Source organism: Gopherus flavomarginatus, chromosome 1, assembly GCF_025201925.1.
Source record: "Gopherus flavomarginatus isolate rGopFla2 chromosome 1, rGopFla2.mat.asm, whole genome shotgun sequence".
Classification (NCBI taxonomy): Eukaryota; Metazoa; Chordata; order Testudines; family Testudinidae; genus Gopherus; species Gopherus flavomarginatus.
Window position 1 is genome coordinate 38,610,732 of NC_066617.1, and position 27,529 is coordinate 38,638,260.

Consider the following 27,529-nt stretch of genomic DNA (forward strand, 5'->3'; position numbering starts at 1 on the left):
TGAGCCCAGGAGGAAATGTACAATATGAAACGTCAGAGTAAATGTGGCTTGTTTTTGTGGAAGCTGGGAGAATGTAAACCCAGTTTCTAATGAACAACTAGCTTCAGTCTTTACTATGGAGTGGTTACCACTATTAAATAACATCACCATTTACCTCCTACTGAATCTGACCCAGTAAGAGTTTGGGGTGAAGGACTAAATGACCAGGCCCAAAATATTTTACCTCAATAGAAGATTCAGCTACAGCATAAAATAAATAACCTAGATATTGAGAGATATTAGGGACCATCACCCCACAGTTCCTTTGACTTTAATGAGGTTAAACCAGAACTATGTGTCTCAGTTTCTGGTTTAAGCAGAAATTAGAGAACATAAGAAAAAGTGTATAATCAGTTTAATATGTATGCTTCTTTTTTGGAACATATCTGTTTATCTGCCACCTGTATTCCTTTAACATATACAGAACAATACTAATTTAGGGGAGACAAAACTTGGACAGAATTTAAATATTATGCTCAGCAAATGTATTCTTCTAACACTTTAACTGTATGACCAGATATTTTTGTGTTTTTCTATGTATATTGCAGATTGAAACTGAACTGGATTAGTTGTGTTCTTTACTTGTTTTAGAGATGGAATGTGGGGATAATTATATTGATAACAACATAAGTTGGCTCATGTTTCCTAACTCAGAATATATTCATTTTTATATGAAAAAAGGTTTTTCTTCATTCTTGTATTTTACCATTTTTCTCTTCTCTTTAATTTTACCAGTCTCCTTTTTTACAGGGAAGACATATTATCTTTCCCAATTAGTTACAAATTACTACAGCAATGAAATTACTATAAAATACTATTTTGATTGATCAATAGAATTTTATTGTAAAATCACTGGCTATTATTTACCACCTTATCTTATAAAGAATGACTGCAGTACAGTGAGCTGCTTAAATTATAACATTCCAAAACCTCCAGGAAAGGAGAAAAAATGTGCAGTAATACCTTCCCTCCAAAAGCATCAAAGTAAGATTATGCAGAAACATCCTCTTCTTTTTCCTGAAACAAATAAAATTACATAGTAAGCTGGACTCCTTCTCAATAGTATCTAAAGAATTCTACCATAATGATCCACAACATACTGGAACGTAAAGTTAGTCTACAGCTCCACATACTTAATATTAATAATCAGTCATCATAACACCTCACTCACATTTAACAACAAAGGCTACATTCTTGTATGTGATTTACACAATCTGCGGTTTTATTTCTGTGACACAGGTACATGGCCGAGTGCATATTCACTGAGTAACAGAAGGGTTAAATTTATTACTCTATACAAGTTCATTTGTTTTTCTGAACTCATAAGGTGTGCCATTAAATTAAATAATGACAAAATCTAAAACTGAAAACAAGTCTATGTTGTGTAGAGTTATGAATATATGAAATCTGACTGTTATACATAGCTCTTACAAACTGTTCTGGTTATTTCAGATTTATTTCTGTTATGAGGAAATGATACTAATAAAAACAGCCTCCCAGAAATTAAAGAGCTTTGTATGGACATGCAGTGCCGTCTTCAAACAGTAAGAAATGCCACTAGCTGAAATTATAGCCTCTTCTTTCTTCTTTCTTCAGTATCAACAGGCCAAATAGCTGATGCTCCGCTCAACATAGCCAGATACAATTATTAAAACTTGATGCTTATACTTGCTTATACAGAGGTCTGAACTTTTCTTTCCCTCAGTGACAAGAAATATGGATTTGACAGTCTTTATTTATGCTCTAGAAAAGGGACAGCCCGATTTGTCAGAAAAGTCTTCTCACCAGGATGCTTTTAAGAGAATGGAGTAAGCTTACCCTCATAAATGGTCTGCTATATCTCACAAGTCAAGGTTCAGCAGCTCTGAAGAAACAACTAGCGCTTCTGGTTAAGTTTAGGAGGATTGTACTACCTTCTTGCCATGAAGGGACACTCAGAAGAGAATGAGACACTTGATTTAGTGAAATGCCAGTTCTATTGGCCACATGTGGCTAATGATATGGGAAAGCATTGTAAGGCTTTTTTAGATGTATACAGAGGAAGACATTGCCAAGAAAATCTGCTCCTTTGGTTAACATCACCAGCAGTGGACTCCTTGATCTTGTATGCATGGACCTTGTAATTTTGGAAAGTGATACTAAGAACATTAGAAATATGTTCATGGTAACAGATCATTCCACCTATATGCACAGTCTTTCCCTACCAGGGACCAAAACAGCCACTACTGTAGCTAAACTGTTGTGGGAAAAATTCTTTTTACAGTATGGATTGCTTTGTAGAATCCATTCAGCTCAAGGAAGAGACTTTGAGAGTCAGTTTATTAAAGGACTGTTGCAAATGGTGGTTGTGAGGAAATCCAAAATCATGCCATACCATCCCCAAAGAGACCATCAGCCAGAAAGATTTAACAGAACACTGTTAAACAGGTTGGGCACTTTAAGTCCCAATCAAAAACCCAAATGGAGTCAGCACATCAGGTTTCTGGTGCATGTCTGTAACTGTACACAAAATGAGTCTACTGGATATTCTCCAGATTACTTACTGTTTGGAAGAGAAGCTAGACTGCTAGTAGATTTGTGCCAGCTGATGGAGCTTACCCTGAGACATAGTCCCAGTGTGCTTGTGACAGGGTGTACCAATCCCGCACTGGGCCACTCGAGGTGGACCAATCATTGTGGGCCCAGGTGGCCATGCCCCCTTTCCCCTGCTGTGCATGCTTCAGGTTTAGAAGCTGACAGTCCAGCTCAGTCGAGGCGAGCAATGGAGGAGGAAGGACGTATGCTGCTGGTTCCTGCAGAGGTGCCTGCAATTCTCCTGGTGGTAGACCGAAGACCTGGAGTACACTCCAGGTAACTTGCCGACTGCGGAGACTGCCAGGGAAGCCAAGCCACTACCCGCTGAGGAGGCTGCTGCCTACTGTACCTCCCCACCCAGAGAGAAGTAAGGCCTACAGACTGTTTGTTTGTTTTGCCCTCCCTGGGGCTACAGCCTGATTGCTGCTTTGCCCTGCCCAGGGGGCTAATTCTCCGAGTGCCACTTCCACCCCAGCCAGGAAGCTGCAGGGCTGCAGACTGTTTGTTTTGCCCACCTAGAGACCATGGACTGTTCATTTAAGTGATCCAATCAGGGGGCCGGGACCCAGTTGACCAAAGTCACCCACTTAATGGGGAATCCCGACAATTGAACGACAGAGTGTACCAACCACACACTAGGCCAATGGGAGTGCCCTTGCTCAACACAAAGGGCCCTTGTCATAGTGCTAATCAACCAAGAAAGCAGCTAAAGGAGGCCTATAAAACAGTAATGGATGCTGCAAGAAAAAGCAAAGAATCTAACAAGGCCCGCTGTGATAACTGAATAAGAAATCATATCCTGCAACTGGCAAGCAGATGTTAAGAAGGAATCTGGGATTTCAGGGAAAACATCAAATTGCAGAGTGGTGGAAATTTGACCCCTATGGCACTGTAGAAAATTTACTGAACCTACCTGTTTATAAAGTTCTGTCAGAGGATGGGAGAGGATCTAACAAGACCCTTCACAGGAATGATCTGTTACCAACTGAACTATTTACCCTAAGCAGTAATTACATCCCAAACATGTCTTCAATGGACTCCTATCATTAGAAACAGAAATACAGGCAAGAGGGTGTTACTGCATTCTCCATCTTCACCTGATATAGCATGTTCAGCCACAGCTGAAGAACTAGTTGTTTCAGATATTAATAGTGAGTATAGTTTCCTATATGGAGAAATGGTTTATGACATATCAGTCTGATTATGTTTCGCAGGAACAAGACTCACAATTAAACTAAAACTCCATTTTCAACAAAACCTCCAATATCTGATCACTCTATGCCTGATACCGTCCTAGGGGAGTTAAACCCTTTGGCAGAACTCTTCATTCTCCCACAAAATCCAGAAGACATGGCCATGATTACGAAGGAAAAGCCCAGGAGTGGAGCTTAAGCTGCGGAGTGCATGCCATACTGCCACCAAAAATCCAGTAGTACCCAGAAGCTCTGGATGAGAGATAAAACCCATTATAAGGTTAACCCATGAATCCCCTGTTGTCTTTTCCAACGTGACTCTCCAGGTTCTTCATAAGTGGGTATCAGAAGTGTACTATCCAGTGTTTGAAACCCCTCTATGTTGTTCTCAAGTTTTAATAGGACATTATGTGATGTATTATTGATGTTTTTTATTATGTATTAATTTAAATGTTTAATGAAGTTTTCTTAGGTGGAGGAGGGTGTAAACCCCTCTGAAGGGGGTGCTCCTGAAGTAACATACTGAGCCTTTAGGGGACTTGCAGTAGGGAAAGGCACTACACAGCCAGAGGAGATACTTTTACTCTCCACTTTCCTATGCAAGGGAAGACTTTCAGTTCTTTGGGGATTTCCGGGACACTGAACAGCAGAGACCAGAAACCCAGGAGGCTGAGGAGAGAGGCAAGGTCAGGCTACCCAAGAACCAGCCTGACTGTACATTGGAATCCCAGACCAAAGAACTACAAGGATGATCTTACTTTGTAAGAACACCTTTGTTCATTTATTTTGATACTGTGTTTTAAGATGGCCTCTGATTTCAGCACTGCACCACCTATCAAAGACTGAGTCTAAATTCACTATTTGGGTAGGCAGGTGCTGGAAGGGAGCAGAGTGTCATTTGTTGGCTGTAATTTTGGGAAGGGGGAGAGTTTATGTATTGTTAATTTTTGTCTTTTATTATCCTAATCCTTTTTTCACTAACCCGTCTTCACTAAGAGGGGTTTCCTTGAACTTCATAGGCAAGCCCAGGATCCATATCCCTGAGGAGAAAAAGGAAAAAGCTGCATCCATGACTCAGGATTGGGTTACATAGGTACATAGAGGATTTAAACATCTAGGGGGTATGACAACCTCTTACCTGCAGCTTTGAAAATGTCAGTGGAACCTATATTGTGGACTTAGTGCCTATCTGCCTGTTTAGGTGCTTAAATTCCTTTAAAAATCAGCTTCCCAAGTACCTAAATCACTTTATGAAAAAGATGTTTAGGTTCCTAAATCAGTTAGGCATTATGACTCTGAGTAGAACAACGCTTACATAAATTTAAAAACGAATCTGAGCCTAATTAGTCTCTCTGTTCCTCAATTTCCCATCTGTAAAACTGGGATAATTAGTACTTCCTTACCTCACAAGAGTGTTGTGAAGATAAATACATTAAAATTTCTAAGGTTCTCAGAGATTATGGTAATGTGCCATGTAAATATCTAAAATAGAATAGATTCATGGAATTATCACCTCAAATAAGTTCTACTACTTTGGTGCTGCAGTCCACTGTTGAGTACTTTTCAGGGCCAATGTCCCATTGGAATCCCAGCAAATCAAGAGAGATTAACTAAGGAAACGTGCCAACAATAGTACTGCATTTCTGCTTTTACATAACCTGGAAAAGATATATCAAAAATGCACTAATGGAACGAGGAAAAAAGGGGAAATGAAGTATGAAAAACAGCAGGGGAGACATAGTAAGTGATTGATTTTTCTAGGAATTAATTTTAAATTATCTCATTTCAAATGGTTACTACTACAAAATATGTGTGTATGTGTGTGTGTGTCATTTTGTATGTAATATAACTGCACATATTTCTGATAAACTGGGATGAGTTTAAGTATATTGAATATATTTTGCATGCATTTATGATGGAGAATGCACTGGAGCACTTGGGGCTTTGTGGTTTTGGTGCATAATGTTTGTTGATCATTTAACAGAACATAATTTGCCACTGGCAATTCATTCTACTACAGCTTTCTAGGTAAATAACCATTATATCTGCATTTTAGAAATATGTAATTTTTTTGTTTTTAAATGTCTTAAAATCTTCAACAATACATTAAGTCACAAGTAGCATTTTATATGATTCAAGGGTAGAATCTTCTCATACCTCTTATTTATTTATTTTTTTCCAGAGCACATTCCATCACAGCTTCTCTACTTCTGTCTGACTAGCTACAGGGCCTATGTGGTTGAAAATGACACATCTACCTTTCCATACTAATTATCAAGATCTAATGGCTCTTTTGCCAATTAGGGAATCTAACTACAAACCCTGAAACCTAATATGCTGGGCTGGTAGTTTGAACCACTATCATTCTCAGGTTCAGGTTGACCTCTCTCCACATTTGATAATGCCCTTTGATCTCATCAGCATGTGTCAAGGTTTTTTCCCCCACTTTGAACTTTAGGGTACAAAAAGTGGGGACCTGCATGAACACTTTTAAGCTTAATTACTAGCTTAAATCTGATACGCTACCACCTGCCAGAATTTAGTGTCTGGCACACTTTCTGTTCCCCCAAAACCTTCCCTAGGGAACCCAGACCCAAACCCCTTGGGTCTTAAAACAAGGAGAAATTAACCATCCCCCTCCTTTTCTCCCCAGACTTTCCCCTCCATGAGTTGCCTTGAGAGGCTTCACACTGATCCAAACTCCTTGGATCTTAAAACAAGGAGGAATTAACCATCCTCCCTCCTTTCCCTCCACCAATCCCTGGTGAGTTTAGACTCAATCTCTTGGATTTTACAACAAGGAAAAATCAATCAGGTTCTTAAAAAGAAAACTTTTAATTAAAGAAAGAAAAAAAGCAAAAGTTATCTCTGTAAAATCAGGATGGAAAATGCTTTACAGGGTACTCAGATTCATATAGACTAGAGGGACTCCCTCCCCCCTAGCCTAAGATACAAGTTACAGCAAACAGAGGTAAAATATCCTTCCAGCAAAATACACATTTGCAAGTTAAGAAAACAAACATAAGACTAATTCGCCTTTTCTAGCTAGTATTTACTATTTTGAACATGAGAGACTGTTTTAGAAAGATTGGAGAAAGACCTGGTTGCACGTCTGGCCCCCCTTAGCCCCAAGAGCGAACAATGAACAACACAAACAGCACAAACAAAGACTTCCCTCCACCAAGATTTGAAAGTATCTTGTCCCTCGATTGGTCCTCTGATCAAGTGTCAGTCAGGTTCACTGAGTTTCTTAACCCTTTACAGGTAAAAAAGACATTAACCCTTAACTATCTGTTTATGACACGCCCCCCAAATCTCAGACAGTGTGGAACCATACTGGCTGTGATTTCTTCCTAGAACTTTAGAATAAACAGATTAATAAAACACATGCACCTTTACATATACTACTAATTATGTAAAACTACAAGACTTTCCACATTTCAAGGACAATTTTTAACCAGTTGATTCTGGGAAACTTCAACGGGAGAGTGCATCAGTTACTTTGTTAGAAGCTCCTGAAATGTGTTGAATTTCAAAATCAAAATCTTGGAGAGCTAAACTCCATCGAAGAAGTTTTTTGTCATTTCCCTTAGCAGTATGAAGCCACTTTAGCGCAGCATGGTCGGTTTGTAGCTGGAACCGCCGTCCCCAAACATATGGGCGTAGCTTTTCCAGGGCGTACACAATGGCGTAACATTCTTTTTCACTGATTGACCAGTGGCTTTCCCTCTCAGACAGTTTCATGCTGAGAAACACGACAGGATGGAAGTTTTGATCCAGTCCTTCCTGCATTAAAACTGTTCCCACACCATGCTCAAATGCATCTGTGGTTACTAGGAATGGTTTGTAAAAGTCTGGGGCCCTTAGCACAGGATCAGACATGAATGTCACCTTAAGCTGAGTAAAGTCCTTCTGACACTCATCAGTCCACTTAACTGCATTTGGCTGGGTCTTTTTGATCAGGTCTGTTAGGAGGGCAGTGATTTGGCTGTAGTGGTACAAATCGCCTGTAATACCCGGCCAAGCCTAAGAAGGATTGGACCTGTTTCTTTGACTTTGGGACAGGCCACTTCTCAATAGCCTCCACCTTGGCCTGTAAGAGGCTTATTGTTCCTTGACCCAACTGGTGTCCCAGGTAAGTCACTCTGTTTTGGCCTATTTGACACCTTTTAGCCTTAACAGTTAGTCCTGCCTGCCTGATGCGCTCAAAGACTTTTTCCAGGTGTTCTAGGTGTTCGGGCCAGGAGTCAGAAAAAATGGCCACATCATCGAAGTAGGCAACTGCATAGTCTCCCAATCCTGCTAGGAGACCATCCGCAAGTCTTTGGAAGGTGGCAGGTGCATTTCACAGCCCAAAAGGAAGCATATTAAATTCATACACCTCTGCATGGGTGATGAAGGCTGATCTTTCTTTGGCGGGTTCATCTAGCGGTACTTGCCAGTACCCCTTGGTTAAGTCTATTGTAGAGATGAACTGGGCACGTCCCAATTTCTCCAATAGCTCATCGGTGCATGGCATTGGATAGTTGTCGGGACGAGTTACAGCATTTAGCTTACGGTAATCCATGCAAAAGTGTATTTCCCCATCTGGTTTGGGTACCAGAACCACTGAAGATGCCCATGCACTGGTAGAGGAGCAGATTATACCCATCTGTAGCATGTTTTAGATCTCCCATTCTATAGCAGCTTGGGCATGAGGAGACACCCGGTAGGGTGGGGTTCTAATTGAGTGAGCATTACCTGTGTCAATGGAGTGGTATGCCTGTTCAGTCCGTCCTGGGGTGGCTGAGAACAATGGGGCAAAGCTAGTGCACGCTTCTTGATCTGTTGCCGCTGCAGACGTTCCAAGGTTGTGAAGAGGCTCACCTCTTCCATGGCACCATCACTTTTTCCTTTGTAGTAGACACCTTCAGGCCACTCAGTGTCATCTTCTCCCTGGGCTTTAAACTGACAAATCTTTAAGTCTCTGGAATAAAAGGGCTTGAGAGAATTAAAATGGTACACTTTAGGCTTTAGGGAGGAGGTGGGAAATGCTATGAGATAGTTAACAGCTCCCAGGCGCTCTTGGACCATGAATGGCCCTTCCCATGACGCTTCCATCTTATGGGCCTGTTGTGCCTTCAAGACCATAACTTGGTCTTCTACCTTGAAGGAACGCTCCCTGGTACGTTTATCATACCAGGCCTTTTGCTCTTTCTGAGCATCCTTTAGGTTTTCTTTAGCAAGGGTTAAAGAGTGTCGGAGGGTCCTTTGTAGGTTGCTTACAAAGTCTAGAATGTTAGTTCCTGGAGAAGGCGTAAACCCCTCCCATTGCTGCTTCACCAACTTTAATGGCCCCTTAACCTCGTGGCCATACACAAGTTCAAATGGTGAAAACCCCAAACTGGGATGTAGTACAGCCCTGTAGGCAAAAAGTAACTGCTGCAACACTAGGTCCCAATCATTGGAGTGTTCATTTACGAATTTACGTATCATGGTCCCCAAAGTTCCATTAAACCTCTCCACCAGGGCATTGGTTTGATGGTGGTAAGGGTTGGCAACCAAGTGATTCACCCCATGAGCTTCCCACAGATCTTTCATGGTCCCTGCCAGGAAATTAGTTCCTGAATCTGTAACCTACCCTGGCAAAAATGTCTGTTAAGGCCTGGCACACAGTTTTAGCTCTGGTGTTGCTTAGAGCTACTGCTTCCGGCCATCGGGTAGCAAAGTCCACGAAAGTCAGTATGTACTGCTTTCCTCTGGGGGTCTTTTTTGGGAAAGGACCCAGAATATCCACAGCTACTAGCTGAAATGGGACCTCAATTATGGGGAGTGGCTGGAGAGGGCCTTGACCTGGTCTTGGGGCTTTCCCACTCTTTGGCACACCTCACAAGAGCCGACATAATTAGCAACGTCCTTGCCCATCCCCTCCCAGTGGAAGGACCTCCCCAACCTGTCTTTGGTTCTGTTCACCCCATAATGGCCACTAGGATGATCATGGGCTAAGCTTAAGAGCTTCCCCCGGTACTTAGTTAGAACCATCAACTGTTTTTGAGGATGCCAGTCTTCCTGGTGTCCACCAGAAAGAGTCTCCTTGTATAAAAGTCCTTGTTCTACCACAAACCGGGATCGGTTAGAAGAGCTGAGAGGCAGTGAGGTGCTCCGTGCCACCGCCCAAGTTTTTTGAAGGCTGTCATCTGCTTCCTGCTCAGTCTGGAACTGTTCCCTTGAGGCTGGAGACGCCAGTTCCTCCTTAGACTGTGGACTTGGGCTTGGTCCCTCTGGAAACATTGTAGGTGATGGGGTTGTTGTCGTTGATGGTGAACCGCTCTCCGCTGGTGCACTATGCAATATTTCAGGCTCTGGCTGAGCCTCTTGTGTAGGGTTGTCTGCTGCTTCTGCCAGTTCAGGCCCTCTGGCACCCTCTGGCGTTGGGGTTGGAGATGGGTTTGCAAGCGCTAGCGTCAGTGTTGGCAACGGTTCTGGTGCTGGTTGCTTTTCCAGTTCCAGTTCTGGGACTGGAGGCACTGTGGCTGTTGCAGTCGTTGGCAGGGGATCCGGATCCACCACCTCTGTCTGGGTCTCTGGTAACACAGACGGGGCCCAGTGGACGGCTCAGGGAACAGGGATGGGTCTGGAAGCTTGCCTGGCTTGGCTGCGTGTAACCATTCCCAGCCTCTTGGCCCGCTTTACCTGGTTGGCCAAGTCTTCCCCCAGTAGCATGGGGATGGGATAATTGTCATAGACTGCAAAAGTCCACATTCCTAACCAGCCTTTGTACTAGACAGGCAGTTCAGCTGTAGGCAAATCTACAGATTTTGACATGAATGGGTAAATTGTCACTTGGGCCTCTGGGTTGATGAACTTGGGGTCCACTAAGGATTGGTGGATAGCTGACACTTGTGTCCCCGTGTCTCTCCAAGTGATAACCTTCTGTCTGCCCACTCTCAAAGTTTCCCTTCGCTCCGAGGGTATTTGAGAGGCATCTGGGCCTGGGGATCGTTGGTGTGATGGTGGTGTAATGAACTGAACTCGGTTGGGGTTCTTTGGGCAGTTGGCCTTTATATGTCCCAGTTCATTACATTTAAAGCATCGCCCAGCTGACTGGTCACTGCGCCGAGGTGGGTTGCTGGAGACTGGTGAGGTGGGACAACAGGGAGTCTGGGGCTTTCCTTGGGTTGTAGGTGGGGTCTTGGGTTGCCCTTGGTGATAGAGTTTATTGTCTGTTTGCCCCCTGTGATATTCACTCCCCTTGCTAGTAGCTTTTTTCTTTTCTGCCACTTCCACCCATCTGGCTCCAATCTGCCCCGCCTCGGTTACAGTTTTGGGCTTCCCATCTAGGATGTACCTTTCTATTTCCTCAGGAACACCCTCTAAGAACTGTTCCATTTGCATCAGGAGGGACAGCTTGTCCAGAGATTTAACATTTGCTCCTGATATCCAGGCATCCCAATTCTTTCCAATGTGGTAGGCATGTCGGGTAAGTGACACATTTGGTTTCCACCTTAGGGCTCTGAACGGCCGACGGGCATGCTCAGGTGTTAGCCCCATTCTGATTCTGGCCTTGGTTTGAAAAAGTTTATAATCGTTCATGTGTTCCTTAGGCATTTCAGCCGCCACCTCTGCTAAGGGTCCACTGAGCAGTGGCCTCAGCTCTATCATGTACTGTTCTGCAGAGATGTTGTACCCATGGCAGGTCCTTTCAAAATTTTCTAAGAAGGCCTCAGTGTCATCACCTGCCTTGTAGGTGGGAAATTTTCTGGGATGGGAAACAGTACCTGGAGAAGGATTGTTAGGGTTGGCTGGAACATCTGGCTTAGTCTTTGCTAATTCCAGTTCATGCTTTCTCTCTCTTTCCTTCTCTTCCATCTCTTTTTCTTTTATCTCTAGCTCTCTCCTGTGGGCAGCCTCTTCGCTGGCTATTTCTGCCTTAATTAGTTCCATCCGTCTTTTATATTCGTTGTCTTTCTTTGTTGCTTTCAGTCTAGCCATTTTTAGTTTAGTTGCTCCACTGGTACTCATTTTTCTGCTTTCTTGTGCTGGCTGCCCCCTCTGCAGCTTACTGACTGTTTGGTTAACAGAGATTTTCTAACTAACTATGCCGAGAGTTAGAAAGAAAAAAAATCAATTCACTTGTAAATGCCTTTTGTTGGTGTCTTGCAGCTTGAGCCTCCTTTTTAACAAAGACCTTTGTTAAAAAACGTAACACCTCTGCCCTCAGGCTCCTATCCGAGCAGCCAGAAAGAAGAGAAAAAAAATTCACTGGCTTTGGTTTTTAAATCCCAACCCTCTCAGGCTGCTTTCCAAGCAGTTAGAAAGGAGAGAAAAAAAACTCACTGGTTTTTGGTCCTAGAAATCCCAATCACTGCACATCATGTCAAGGTATTTTTCCCACTTTGAACTTTAGCGTCCAAAAAGTGGGGACCTGCATGTACCCTTCTAAGGTTAATTCCTAGTTTAGATCTGATAGCACTGCCACCAACCAGAAATTCCAGTGTCTTGTACATTGCCTGTTCCCCCAAAACCTTCCCTAGGGGACCCAGGACCCAAACCCCTTGGGTCTTACAACAAGGAGAAATAAACCATTTCCCCTCCTTCCCCTTCCCAGACTTTCCCCTCCCTGGGTTACTCTGAGAGGCTACACTGATCCAAACTCCTTGGATCTTAAAACAGAGAGGAATTAACCTTCCCCCCACCTCCTTTTTCCCCCCACCAGTCCCCTGGTGAGTTTAGACCCAATCCCCTTGGGTCTTAAACAAGGGAAAAAATCAATCAGGTTCTTAAAAAAGAAAGCTTTTAATTAAAGAAAGAAAAAGTAAAAATTATCTCTGTAAAACCAGGATAGAAGATGTTTACAGGGTCTTCAGCTTATGTAGACTAGAGGGACTCCCTCCCCACTAGCCTAAGATACAAGTTACAGCAAACAGAGGTAAAATATCCTTCCAGCAAAATACACATTTGCAAGTTAAGAAAACAAACATAAGACTAATCCGCCTTTTCTAGCTAGTACTTACTATTTTGAACATGAGAGACTGTTTTAGAAAGATTGGAGAAAGACCTGGTTGCACGTCTGGCCCCTCTTAGCCCCAAGAGCGAACAACGAATGACACAAACAGCACAAACAAAGACTTCCCTCCACCAAGATTTGAAAGTATCTTGTCCCCCAATTCGTCCTCTGGTCAGGTATCAGCCAGATTCACTGAGTTTCTTAACCCTTTACAGGTAAAAGAGACATTAACCCTTAACCATCTGTTTATGACAGCATGGTATATATGTTTCTGGATACTCATCTTTGCTAGGTCGTGGACTTTGCACATACACCTCTACGCCGATATAAAGCGACACGATATAACATGAATTCTGATGTAACATAATAAAGCAGCGCTCCGGGGGGGCGGGGCTGCGCACTCCAGCAGATCAAAGCAAGTTCAATATAACGTGGTTTCACCTATAATGCAGTAAGATTTTTTGGCTCCCAAGGACAGCGTTATATCGGGTAGAGGTGTAGCTAGTTCCAGAGAACACATCTATAAGAGGTTTCTTTGCAAGACCCTCAGGTTGTATAAGGACCAATCACATTATAAAAGTATGCATAATAGCATGGAAATAAGAATAGCCTCTTTGCATTCAATGCTCATGATCCTACTGCTAGGTTCTGAGTGGGATCTGAACTTGTCCCACTGTGTGTCTCTTACCCTCTCTTTGGAACTGTGCATGTCCTCATCACAACAATGGTTTACTGCAATCCACTATCAAAATGTTGCCAGACTTTCAAAGCTTCAAATCTCATTTTTAAGAGCAAAAGTTTCTTGACCAATTTAATCCAACTCTGTCAGAAACTGCAATAAGAAATTAGAGAGACAAGGTGGATGAGGTAATATCTTTTATTGGACCAGCTTCTGTTGGTGAGAGAGAGGTAGTCTTGTGCTTAAACTGTGCAAGCTTGAAAGCTTATTTGTCTCTCACCAACAGAAGTTGATCTAATAAAAAATATTACCTCACCCACTTTGTATCTCTAATACTCTGGGACTGACATGGCTACAACAACACTGCATAATACAGAAATTAATATTTGTTGCTCAACAGAGTTTATCTCATTTGTTTTTAAAAATGAGTATATTTGCATGAGTACTTGAGTACAGTTCTAAATTGGATTTGTCATACTGGAACAACTTTCTTCTAAAATTCCTGTGGATTTTCTGAGTGTTTGGGATAAATTATTGGATGGCACCTTCCTATTAACTTTTTACAAGACAAAACCATCCTCTGGCTTCAGGAGAGAAAAAAATCACAACCATGAACATGCTACTGAGATGACAGTGAGAGATCTCATTGGAAGGCAATTCACACATTTAAAAAAAATTAAATGCATGGTTATTTTCAGACTTTAAACACAAACAAACCACTAGTTGAGATTATTTTTCCTCCTCTTGCCAAATCACATCTTTTTTTTTCTCCTATAGTTGAAACAAAAACTAGCTGAAACTACATTGCTCAAATAATTTATGGGCATGGTTGGATCATTAGGCAAAAAAGCTGCCTTGATGAATTCTTGCAGACATTCAAGTAGTCCCTGATTACTTCCAGGGCCTGTTGTATTCTGCCTAAGTGAGCAGATTTCTTTTTAACATCTACTAACTCATTTTTTTCTGAATATTAAGCATCTGGTCACAGAAGCATTTGAGATATTAATGCACAACAAATGGCTCCGCTGGTCACCCATGGCAGTTATAGGTTAGGCACGTCTACTGTATATACTTATAAAGGTTTTGCTGAGGCCCCAGTTCAGCAAAGCACTTAAGCACATACTTCAGTGCTTTGCTAAATCAGGACCATTCTAAATAGGATTTTGAAGTCCTGTGACATTTTTAAGATATAAAATGTCCATAAATACAATGATCAAGTTACTCTGGTGTAACTGGAGTTAGATTCAGGACAATTCTGGCCCAGTAAGAAGTAACACTAAGATAATCTCGGCAATGCACCGCACGTAGTCAGGGGTATATGCAGGAATTTAAATGTGATCCATTTTGGAGGGGCACATTCTGTGCCCTCACTGAGGCCTGGGGCCAGAGAAACTGTCAGCTCCCACTGTAACCCTGCACCTGGGAGGAGCTCACTATCTTCCTTACCCTTCTCACCATGGCCTCGGGGCTGGAGGAGCAGTCAGCTCCCATGACAGCCCCAGGACTGAGAGGAGCTTGCTCTCCCTCCCATGCTACAGCCCCTAGGCCAGAGGAGTTCTGTGCCCCGACTATTATTGGGGGAATGCCCCTGCTTCCCCCCCTTGTGCACGACCCTGCATGCAGTTTATGATCAGAAAAATAATCACCAAATAATCCATTGTTTTTCGCTTACCTATGCAGGAACCTTTTTTTTTTTCTTTTTTTTTCGAAAAATGCCTCCAAAAAAGAAAGGGGTAAAATTCATTACCATAATTGTTTTCTGTTTCATTAAAAACTCAAGCAGTTCATTACAAACAGACTCCCACTGTAGCAGATGTTATTATTAGAGGATTCTACTGAATCTGAATTGCTGAATTAGCTGTACTCACTTAGCATCTTGATTATAGCGTGGTAACCCTATATAGCCATGAAATTTTAAAACCTTGCAAGACATGAATAGTAGGGATGATATATTTTTGCACAAATACTTTTATTTGCAGAAAAAATCATATCTCGGTGTTGTAATTCAGCTCAGTGCAGATAGACATCAGCCTGCTAAATTAGTTTCTTTATCTGATCTTAAATCATTAACCACTAAAATAACCTTGTCTACACATGGAGTTAATCAGGAACAATTAATCAGGAACAGTTAATCAGAATCCCTTGTGCAGACAAGCTCTAAACCTGGATCATTCCCTTGAGCCTTTCATATGGTGGGACACTCCGCTTACAGATTTCCCCCTCTTTAAAGTAGAAGGAGGTTGGGGGACAGGCTGAAGTCAGTCCCATCAACTTCTTCTTCTGCACCCTGTGAAAGTGTTCTGCAGATCAAAGGATCTACATAGAATAGGGGGTGGGAGGATTGGATAGGCCAAAGACACAGCAGGGAGTAGGGAGAGACATGCACTCTCTTACTTCTCCTCGTGGACTTAAGTACAGGAAAACAGGCAGGATCCCCACCTGTCCTGTGGCTCCCCTTTTAAAGCAGAGGCCTTGGGGCTGCCACTAGCAGCAGGCACCATGGGAAGAGAGCTGTACTGAAGTGGTGTTGTTGGAGAATGAATGTGTTTGGTACACAGAGCCAGCATGGAGGCACAGGACCACAACAAGAATAGTTTGAGCCTCTCACTGGTAGCTGAGAGGTGGTGTTCAGTGATCATTCACACCCAGATCCACAAAAGGGTGTTGTGACACTCAGGATTGTCTCACTTTCAGATGCCAGAAAATGAATGGAACAACCTTGTGATCCACAGATCCTGAGGTAGGCAGCTAAAAAGAAAGACAGGCACCTTAGAATGCAATCTACAAAGCCAGCATGGTAAGCAATGCCCCACCTAAGCTAGCCAATGAGAGAAGCTGGTGAGAACGGTATGTGCTAAGCTCCACCTCTCTCTCAGAGTCTGAGCTGCAGAGAGGTGCCCAGCTCTGCTAGCAATCCATGAACCTGGGGAAAATAGGTATTCAACTGCCTAAGTTGGATGTGTGGCCCAATCAGAAGCTGCCTAGCTCTACACAAAACAGCTGGGGGTAGAGGGAACTCCTGTGACAACCTGCCTCCCTTCTACTCTTTAGCCCAGCATAGGAGATCCCTAGTTCAAGTTCTCTCTGGTGAGGACTAGAGATATGAACAGGGATCTACCACCTTCCATGTGAAGGCCCTAACCACTAGGCATAGTCATTCTGACTTTTGCTTTGGCCCAATTAATATTCAGTTAAAGAGGAAGAACTCCAATAAGAGTAATGGAAGAAAACCCACATCAGAATACTTCAGAGGGTAGGGCACTGACTGGAGAGATAGCTGTCCCCTTATATTCAGGGGCAAGGGGGACTAGAACCCATAGTCTCCCTCATTTCAGGTGAGTACTGGCACCACTGGGCTGAGGAATGGGCTGCCTTGTCTGTTGCTCCTCTCCACTCCTCCCCTCCCCCTTTCAAAAACCTGTCTTTCCCTTGGTTCCTGGATTGCTCTGGGGTTTAGGGAGGAGATAGGTGCCCAGGCACCTACAGGGAGGCAGCAGTGTGCAAGCTCTGAATCAAAAATATAGGCACCTCGGGAACTTTTTAAAACAGAACTTAGGGGCCTAAACAGAGGACTTAGATGCCTAAATACCTCATGGGTCCCACTCAGTGCTTAAGATGCTTACAAGAGATCTGCTTCATTCTGTGTCCTCTTCCAACTGGCTGTGAGTAACAAGAGCTTCCTAGCACTTTACTCAGACTCCATCTAGGAAGCTGTGCTAAAAGACAAAGTCCCCAATACCACATCAGGCTCCAGAGTGTTTGAGGACAGGCCCTGCAACCTATTCCACAGCACAGAAAATATTCCTCCTCTCTTCCCCACCCCAACTGAATGAATGGGAAGAAGATTCCCCAAGAGGAAACGTACAGAGATAACTTCCCCTTTAGGTCCCTTCTCCCAGTTTTTCCTAGACAATAGGGATGATCTGGTCCTATAATTATCAAATGCCTGAAATCCAAAAGGAATTAACCAGTAAACTCATTTTCAGATAATTTTTAATGGTATCATAAGGGACAATTCAGATGGTGTTTGGAAAATTTAGAGTTATGATAATAGCACAGATTCATCCCACCTCGTTAAATCCATTAGCTCCTCCAAAGCATTCCTTAGGTCCTCTAAGTGGATTTAGTGATTTTGGGTAAATTTTTTATGGTTGAAAATGACACAAATTGCACAATTATCATTGATTGCAATACAGCAAAAATTGTACAAAGTATTTAATAATGCTATATGTTTTACTGCTTGCATAAAAGCTTCTAATATGGATCTAATTTGCTGAAAATGCTGAGGAAATTGGGACTAAATGACACAGCAGAGACAGAATTAATACTGTAAAGCAGATGTTCAACAAGTCTCTATCTAGCTTTGAATTTTGTCTTAGCAATCAGGAGTTCACTACTGGTATGCAGATTTATGTATAACAGAATCCCAGTTCTGTATAAAAATAACTCTTTAATGTACATGTTACTCAACAGCATCATTATGTATTGAAGCTGAGGAGCATCATTGCCTTGCTGCACATTATTTAGATTCATTTGTTATTCCCTCATATTGTATAGCAGACACTGTGCGAAGAAGATTCTTATTCTACCATTCTTGCAAATGCAGTAGCTGTTCCTGGACCAGTCTAAATGAAATAGCTCTTCCTGGTCCAGCTGTCCCTAAACCAGTGCACGAGCAGGATAAGCCCCCTTTAATTGATGTAGGTAATCAGACTCAATTTTCTTCAGGTAAAGGCAGTCTCAAAGGAGGTTGCTTGTCTACTAGTAATCTCAGGAAGATGGGAAGAATGGGGCTATGTATGTGAAAAGCTGTGGCCCACAATAAAGGAATAGGTGAAAGAAACAAGGTTATATCCATCTGCAAAGATGTCCCTTGCTCTGAGGTAATGAGCACCCATCCCTTGCTAAGTATTCTCTCTGGGTTAAGTAGCCTTGCTAAGGAACACAACTTTCAGATCATTATTGCTGCTGTTACCACCAAAAATACATTATTTAAAAAATAAATGTGTTTCTACCAGACTCTTAAAGGTGACTGTTTTGCAAACAATTGATCATAAGCTTCTGAGTTTTAGAATACCAATAATGTAGAAGATGGACTTTAAACATTTCCATATTCCCATCATCAGCAATCCAACACTGCCATCTATCAGATTTCATTAAAATAATATTGTTCCTTAGGCCAGCACAAATCCAAACTTCGTTCTGTAACGATTAAACGCTTATAACGCTTAAATTGCAGAAGCTATGATATAGAGCAAAAAATGCCCATTCATACACTAACTCAGATTTGCAGGGCACTACCAGCTCAAAGAAATATGATACATTTTAAATATAGTACCATGGTAAACACACTGTTGCCTCTGTTCCAGCAGCAAGAAACTGATTATCTTTGACTTTTAAAGTAGGTATTTCTGTTCATTGGAGAGCAATATTCGCAATTTTTTTCAACAACTGGTTTATCATCTCGCTCTAAACTGACAGATCACTTGTGCCAAAAGTTTGACATCCTCTCTTACACATAAAGGACTTACCTTCCAGTAACAGAACACTTTGAATCAGACATGTGCAAAAACAAGATCATGGTGCCTGTAAAACAGAACAAGTTTAATATAACCAACAGCAGGAGGAAATTCTACTGGTCTCATGAATAAAATAATTTTATAAAATGAAATTATGAAAAAGTTACCCTTCGCAGAAAGTATTGAAATGGAGAAGTTGGGAAGACTAGGTAAATTATGAAATATTTATTATTATATTTAATCTCATATAAAAAACAAAATTCAGGCATCTTGTAAAGTCCACAACAGAAAGCATCCAGTTATGCTTTCTAGAAGTAGGAGTTTCCTTTGGTTTCAACCGAGGACATCAGTTTGAGATTTTCCTCTTCCTACAAAGGAGAAAATTAAATGATGGATGTTTGCTGTCATGTAAATAAAGCAAATATATTAGGTACAGGTGACCAAAGAGTAGGAAATGTATGCAGGGCCCCCTGGGGGGGGGAGAAAATGGGGCAATTTGCCCCAGGCCCCCATGAGAGTTTTTCGGGGGCCCTGGAAAACTCTTGCGGGGCCCGGGCCCCTGGACCTTCTTCCGCTCCGGGTCTTTGGTGGCAATTCGGGGGCGGGAGGTCCCTGCCACAGGTCTTCAAGGCACTTTGGCGGCAGGTCCCAGAGCTGAAGGACCCCCTGCCGCCGAATTACTGCTGAAGTGGGGGCCTCCCGCCACCGAAGACCCCAGGCCCCCTGAATCCTTTGGGCGGCCTTGAATGTATGTACCTACTCTGCCTCTCTTGATATTACACTCAGCTGGGGAAAAGTAAGATGTCATAATTCCCTTCAAATACACAGAACTACCCCTTCTTAAAATCAAAGATGATCTGTTTTTATATGTCTAGGAATAATTCAATGATATTTTCCTGAAGCTGGGCAGCACCGCTTCCCACTAACTGAGATTTGCAGCTGCCGGCTTGTCCTGGCCCTCATCTGAGGTTCTAGAGTGAGGTTTCATAAAGGTTCCATTCCCAAATGAGTAGACACTGTGCATGTGTCACATCACATCCCTCAGTGCTGCAGATGCAGCCATCTCTCTGATAGATTGGGCCTCAAAATTACACGTTTCTGAGACTGACTTTCTCCTGAGGGATTTATTCCAAGCCCTGACAGTCTTGCTGGGACCTACAGCTAGAGATGGCTGAACCAATCATAGCAAAGAGATTATTTGACAAATTTAATGAATTTCAGTCCATACAATTATTAGGGATATTTTTCTTCATTTTTGCCCAGTTTATAAAAATGATTGAATAATTAGTAAATTATTAAGAGAGGGTTGAATACCTCTTCTGGTCTGTGGAAACACAGGCAGTCTGGATAGATTGGTATATTCATAATAATATAGCCATCAACAAAAAACACCAAAGAAATAAGCCAGTTCTGAGATGTTTTGGCTGATTCCATATAGCAATTGTGTGTTATTGTTCTGAATTCTAGGAAATAGCATGATGCAAACTCTCAGCAAGAGTACTTGTGTTTTTATTTCATTTCTATGTACATAGGTTGGAACATAACAGTGTGAAGGGAAAGAGGGATATTATTCAGCTGACAAGGTAGAAGGCAGCTTAGAGCAATATGTTTCCTTGTTTATTTCAGATTCCTGGGTTAGATCTGAACTCACAGTACCTATACAGTGCTCACATTACTTGCTCATAAAAAGCCCATGGAACCATCCTGGTACCCTGCCAAGTGAGAAACAGCAGAGTTCATGATCTTTTCTCTCTTCCCTATAGCTCCCAACACTTTTTGCCTCATTAGAAACATTCCATTGTCCCCAATGACAGGTGTATGGATTTTTGCATTCAAGATGTTGCCAACCTAGGTCCTGTGGTACATAAGCAGAAGGAGTGGCTTATGGATGAGTTTCAGCTAAAAATCCAAAGGTTCTTTGTGTGTTTAAATCAATAATATTACACAAACAGAACTTGGTAGCCCTAAGATGTCTGCCAGTTGCTTAAAGAGGAGTAGCTCAACTACTAACAAATGCAGAAATGAAGTCCTCATGTGATGGGGTACCAGCATGAATCCCCCTAAGCTTAATTACCAGCTTAGATCTTGTAGTGCTGCCACCAACCAGGACTTGCAGTGCCTGGTACACTGTGGTCCCCCCAAAACCTTCTCAGAGGACCCCAAGACCAGACCCCCTGGATCTTACACAAGGACAGTAAACCCTTTCCCCCACCGTCGCCTCTCCCAGGCTTTCCCTCCCTGCGTTACCCTGGAAGATCACTGTGATTCAAACTCCTTGAATCTTAAAACAAAGGGAAATGCACCTTTCCCCCCCCACTTTTCCCCTCCCCAAGAGGTAATAGATTCAAGCTCCATGAATCTAAAACAGAGGATTTCCACCTTTCCCCATCCCTTCTCTTTCCCTGTCTCCCGCCAATTCCCTGGTGAGTACAGACTCAATTCCTTGAGCCTCAAAAAGGGGGAAAAAACCAATCAGGTCTTAAAAAAGAAAAGTTTTTAATAAAAGAAAGAAAAACGTAAAAGTTGTCTCTGTAATTAAGATGGTAAAGGTTACAGGGTCTTTCAGCTTATAAACACTAGAGAGAAGCCTTCCCCCCAGCACAAATACAAATTAAAATCCTTCCAGCAAAATATACATTTGCAAATAAAGAAAACAATCAAAAAGACTAAAGCGCCTTTGTACTTGTACTTACTATTTGAACAGAAAATTAGAGAGCCTGTAGGTACATCTGGTTACTCTCAGAACCCAGAGAGAACAATAGACAAACAAACAACACAAAACAAAGACTTCCCTCCACCGAGATTTGAAAGTATCTTGTCTTCTGATTGGTCCTCTGGTCAGGTGGTCCAGGTTCACTGCTTATAACCCTTTACAGGTAAAAGAGACATTAACCCTTAACTATCTGTTTATGACAGGTAGCTCTAAGATGTCTGCCAGTTGCTTAAAGAGGAGTAGCTCAACTACTAACAAATGCAGAAATGAAGTCCTCATGTGACGAGGTTTACAGACCCCACACAAAGACTAAAGGAGTCCAGGAGCAGTACTGGGCTAAGACTTCCCCACCTCAGCAGCTGTGGAGCTTGCTCCTAATGAGACTTTGATAGCCAAGTGGGAGAAGGAGCAAGTATATGAGGGAAAGACTGTCCAAAGTGTGGAAACCAGTTTTCAGCTCCTGAGGACAGAGCAATCCACAGGAGAAGGGTCTAGACTGTGGGTAAGACCCCAGCCAGGAGGGCAGGGCCCTGACTCTTCCCTCCCCCTCTTTCTATTGAGGGAATATAACTGGACACTGGGAGGAGAGCTGGGAAATATTTATTTAACCAACTGAGCTGCTGAGACTGATTCCACTGTGGGGGAAAGGGGCTGTGACCACACCCCAAACAGCAAAGAGTGAGGGGAGGCAGACGTGGCCCATGGGAAGCTGGTCAGGTACATAAGGAAGACACAACTAAGGCACTCTATGCCTCTACCCCTTTGGCCTTGAGCTGGGAGCTGATGGAGAAAGAGGACCTGGGTCCTCCTCCCTTCCTTCCTTTCCCCCCATGCCAGCTGGGAGAACCCAGAACTACTTAAAATGATGGACTACTGCTTGATCACTAGGCCTCTACTCTGCTACAGTTTAGGTTGATATATAATAGGATTTTCAAAAGCACTCAGGGAGGCGCTGACAAGGGGCACTTAGGTGCCTATCTGCCACTTCAGGCATCTAAGTTCAAAATGTAGTTCCTCAAAACCTCCACTCAGTCTCCACCTAGCCCTCTAGGCACCAAAGTTTCCACTGGTAAAGTCCCCTATGCGCCTAAATTTTCAGGGCAACTGCACCTGTATTTCCCCTTAGTGGCCTTGCAAGGGCTCCCAGTCTCAGGCTTCCAGCCCCCTAGCTGTTGCCTGTCTTGGGAGGAGACTTGCATCTCTCTCCTTTCTGTTTAGCCTAGTATTCCCAGGCTAACCAGTTCCCTGCCTGCACTCTGTTATTCCCAGCAAAAGACAGTTTACCTAAGCAGGCCTGCTTGCTTTTTCTCCAGAGATTAATAACACTGTAGCTGCCCATAGTTACAAGCTAACACACAGTTCTTTCTAAGCAAGCATATTTTATTCTTACAGAAAAAGCATTTCAGAGAAAACATATTAAAAATATTTAAAGAACCTACACGCATGCTAATAAGTTTGCCAGAGACCAATCCCCACCACATCTTTACAAGGGATCCGGGCAGTGTCAATCCATCCAACCCTTCCCTAAGGATTAGGGCCTTCCAGGGACCAGAGATCTTGGCCAATTGTTGAATCAGAACAAAGCCCCTAAGCCTGTTTAAAACCAGGCTATTTATCCAAAAATCTTTTCTTTAGCTGTTGGTCCCTGGGGAATTAGTTGAAACTAGTCTATGTGAATCTCTCCAAGTGGTGGCTTCAAAGGGCTGATAAGCAGAGGAATTGTATTAGCATCCCCTACTCCTAGAGAAGTTACATACAATCTCACAATAACACATAAACAATTGCATTTTAATACAGTGGACCCTAGAGGTATTCAACTTAATTCAGTAAGGTTTAACTGAATTGAGTAGGCTTGTCTAGGATATTATTATATCTGTAACACCTAAATTTCTGCAACTGGGCATGTGCACAGCCACCTCAGTCCTAACAGCACCAAGCACTCAGCCCCTAGTTCACAACTAAGCCTCAGTGGGATTCACAAACTAGGCATTTCCCCCACCTGCCCCTCTTGCCTGCAGGCCTATTGAACCAGGTCCCACACAAAACAGAAGAGGAGGTGGTGCCACATCCTTATAACCAAAAGACCAGTGGTTAAGCACTCAGCATATGAGAGAGCTAGATTCAAATACTTACTCTACCAGATGTAAAACAAGGACTTGAACCATTGGGCCTGGGTAATATGGGATGAATCTCTCTTGTTGAAGCTGTTCCATGCCATATAAAATACTTAACTAGCCATTGCAGCTGAGAGAGATTGATTCTGTAGTCCAGTGGTTAGGGCTGGCTTACGTTAGGATAGGAGAGACATAGGGAAGGATAGGAGAGAGGTCCTGGAGGCCAAATTTTGGCTGCTAGGTAAGAGATTGAAGTCCAGGACCTCCATGCTAGCATTCTCTGAAATGCTTCCAGTTCCACTCATAGGGCAAGTTGAACAGGCAGAACTGCAGGGTCTCAATGTGCGGATGAGACATTGGTGTAGGGAGGAGGGGATTAGATTTATTAGGAACTGGGGAAACTTTTGGGAAATGGGGAGCCTATACAGAAAGGATGGACTCCACCTAAACCAAAATAGAATCAGGTTGCTGGCACTTAAAATTAAAATGGTCATAAAGCAGTTTTTAAACTAAAGGCTGAGGGAAAGCCGACAGGTGCGGAGAAGCACATGGTTCGGACGGAGACATTCCTTATGGGAGGATCTAGTAATGGAGATTCTCTATGTCCTATATGGAGGAGAGGATGGAAGATGATACAATACGGGTAGAATCTAATGAGAAAGAGTTAAATGAAAAAAAAGTCCCATTCAATTACATTATGTAATGGCAGACAGCTAAAAAATGACAAGTTTTTAAAGTGCTTATACACCAATGCTAGAAGTCTAAATACTAAGATGGAACAAGAGTGCCTCCTATTAAATGAGGATATCGATATAATAAGCATTACAGAAAAATATGGAATGAGGATAATCAATGGGACACAATAATACCAGGGTACAAAATATATTGGAAAGACAGAACAGGTCATGCTGGTGGGGGAGTGGCACTATATGTGAAAAAAAGCATATAATCAAATTAAGTAAAAATCTTAAATGAACCAAACTATACAATAGAATCTCTATGGATAGTTTTTCCATGTTCCAATAATAAAAATATAGCAGTAAGGATATATTACCGACCACCTGACCAGGATGGTGATAGTAACTGTGAAATAATCAGGAAGATTACAGAGGCTACTAAAAACTTAATGGGGGATTTCAGCTATCCCTATATTGATTGGGTACATGTCACCTCAGGATGGGATGCAGAGATAAAGTTTCTTGACACCGTAAATGACTACTTCTTGGAGCAGCGAGGCCTGGAACGCACAAGAGAAGAGGCAATTCTTAATTTAGTCCTAAGGGAAGCACAGGATCTGGTTCAAGTGGTGAATATAGCTGGACCAGTTGGTAATAGAGACTATAATATAATTAAATTTAACATTCCTGTGGTGGGAAAATCACCACAGCAGCCCAACACTGTAGCATTTAATTTCAGAAAGGGGGACTACACAAAAATAAGGAGGTTAGTTAAACAAAAATTAAAAGGAACAGCACCAAAAGTGAAATCCCTGCAAGCTGCATGGGAACTTTTTTAAGACACCAAATAAAGGCTCAACTTAAATGCATACCCCAAATTAAAAAACACAGTAAGAGAAACAAAAAAGTACCACCATGACTAAACAACAAAATAAAATAAGCAGTGAAAGGCAAAAAGGCATCCTTTAAAAAGTGAAAGTTAAATCCCAGTGACAAAAATAGAAAAGAGGATAAACTCTGGCAAATGAAGTGTAAAAATATAATTAGGAAGGCCAACAAAGAATTTGAAGAACAGCTAGCCAAAACTCAAAAAGTAATAAAAAAAATTAAGTACATCAGAAGCAGGAAGCCTGCTAAACAACCAGTGGGGGCACTGGATGATCAAGATGCTAAAGGAGCATTCAAGGACGATAAGGCCACTGAGGAGAAACTAAATTATTTGCATCGGTCTTCATGGCTGAGGATGTGAGAGAGATTCCCAAACCTGAGCCATTCATTTAGGTGATAAATCTGAGAACTGTTCCAGCTTGAGGTATCATTAGAAGAGGTTTTGGAACAAATTGGTGAACTAAAAAGTAATAAGTCACCAGGACCAGATGGCATTCACCCAAGAGTTCTGAAGGAACTCAAATGTGAATTTGCAGAACTACTAATTGTAGTCTAAACAATGAGGAGTCTCTGTGGCACCTTAGAGACTAACAAATTTATTTGGGCATAAGCTTTCATGGGCTAAAACCAACTTCATCAGATGCATGGAGTGCAAAATACAGCAGACAAATATAAATACACAGCACATGAAAAGATGGGAGTTGCCTGACCAAGTGTGGGGATCAGTGCTAATAAGCCAATTCAATTAAGGTGGAAGTGGGCTATTCTCAATGGTTGACAAGAAGGGTGAATACTAAGGGAGGAAAAATCACTTTTGTAATGCTAATGAGGCCAACGTAATCAAGGTGGCCCATTTCAAACAGTTGACAAGAAGGTGTGAGTATCAGCAGGGGGAAATTAATTAATGTAATGACCCATACACACTCCCACTCTTTATTTAGGCCTAATTTGATGGTGTCCAGTTTGAAAATTAATTCCAGTTCTGCAGTTTCTCATTGGAGTCTGTTTCTGAATTTTTCTTGTTGAAGAATTGCCACTTTTAAGTCTGTTATTGAGTGTCCAGGAAGATTGAAGTGTTCTCCTACTAGTTTTTGAATGTTATAATTCTTGATGTCTGATTTCTGTCCATTTATTCTTTTGTGTAGAGACTGTCCAGTTTGGCCAATGTACACGGCAGAGGGGCATTGCTGGCACATGATGGCATATATCACAATGGTAGATGTTCTGGTGAACGAACCCCTGATGGTGTGGCTGATGTGGTTAGGTCCTATGATGGTGTTCCTTGAATAGAAATGCGGACAGAGTTGGCACCGGGGTTTGTTTCAGGGATTGGTTCCTGGTTAGTGTTTTTGTTGTGTGGTGTGTAGTTGCTGGTGAGTATTTGCTTCAGGTTGGGGGGCTGTCTGTAAGCAAGGACTGGCTTGTCTCCCAAGGTCTGTGAGAGTGAGGGATCGTCCTTCAGGATAGGTTGTAGAGTCTTGATGATGTGCTGGAGAGGTTTTAGTTGGGGTCTGTAGGTGATGGCTAGTGGTGTTCTGTTACTTTCTTTGTAGGTAACTTCTGGATACCCTTCTGGCTCTGTCAATCTGTTTCTTCACTTCACCAGGTGGGTATTGTAGATATGTACGTGTACACTTGATAGAGATCCTGTAGGTGTTTGTCTCTTACCTACATGCCTCCAGCTTTCATCCAGACCACATCACACAATCCACTGTCTATAGCCAAGCACTAAGATACAACTCAACAAAGAAAGTAACAGAACACCACTAGCCGTCACCTACAGCCCCCCAACTGGACAGTGGCAAGTGGCAGAGTGAGATACCTACCCATGATGCACTGAACTCTGCAGCAAAACATGCACTCCTGGTGAGTACATACACCACCAATACCAGGAGCCAAGTATGCACACCCCGGCAATGTACTAACTGCAGAGGCTGTGTGCTGATGTAACTTGAGTTAACATAAGTTTGTAGTGTAGACATGGCCTTCCACTGCACTTACAGCAACTATATCTCTGGCTCACAGAAATAGTCAGTTTTTAGCTAGTTACATTGCTAACTTGCTGGAGTAGGAGTTAAACTGGACATTTGTGGGAGAGCAGCAAAGAATCCTGTGGCACTTTATAGACTAACAGACGTTTTGGAGCA

At 42.4% G+C, this 27,529-nt stretch overlaps 1 long non-coding RNA gene across 1 annotated transcript in view; it reads left to right on the forward strand.

Moving 5' to 3' along the window:
• The first annotated feature begins 4,390 nt into the window (after positions 1–4,390).
• Positions 4,391–27,529, forward strand: part of LOC127042917 (uncharacterized) — a 56,378-nt gene continuing 33,239 nt past the window's right edge. The window contains exon 1 of the long non-coding RNA XR_007772104.1: positions 4,391–4,567. This is a non-coding gene — a long non-coding RNA (uncharacterized LOC127042917). The remainder of the gene's footprint in view (positions 4,568–27,529) is intronic.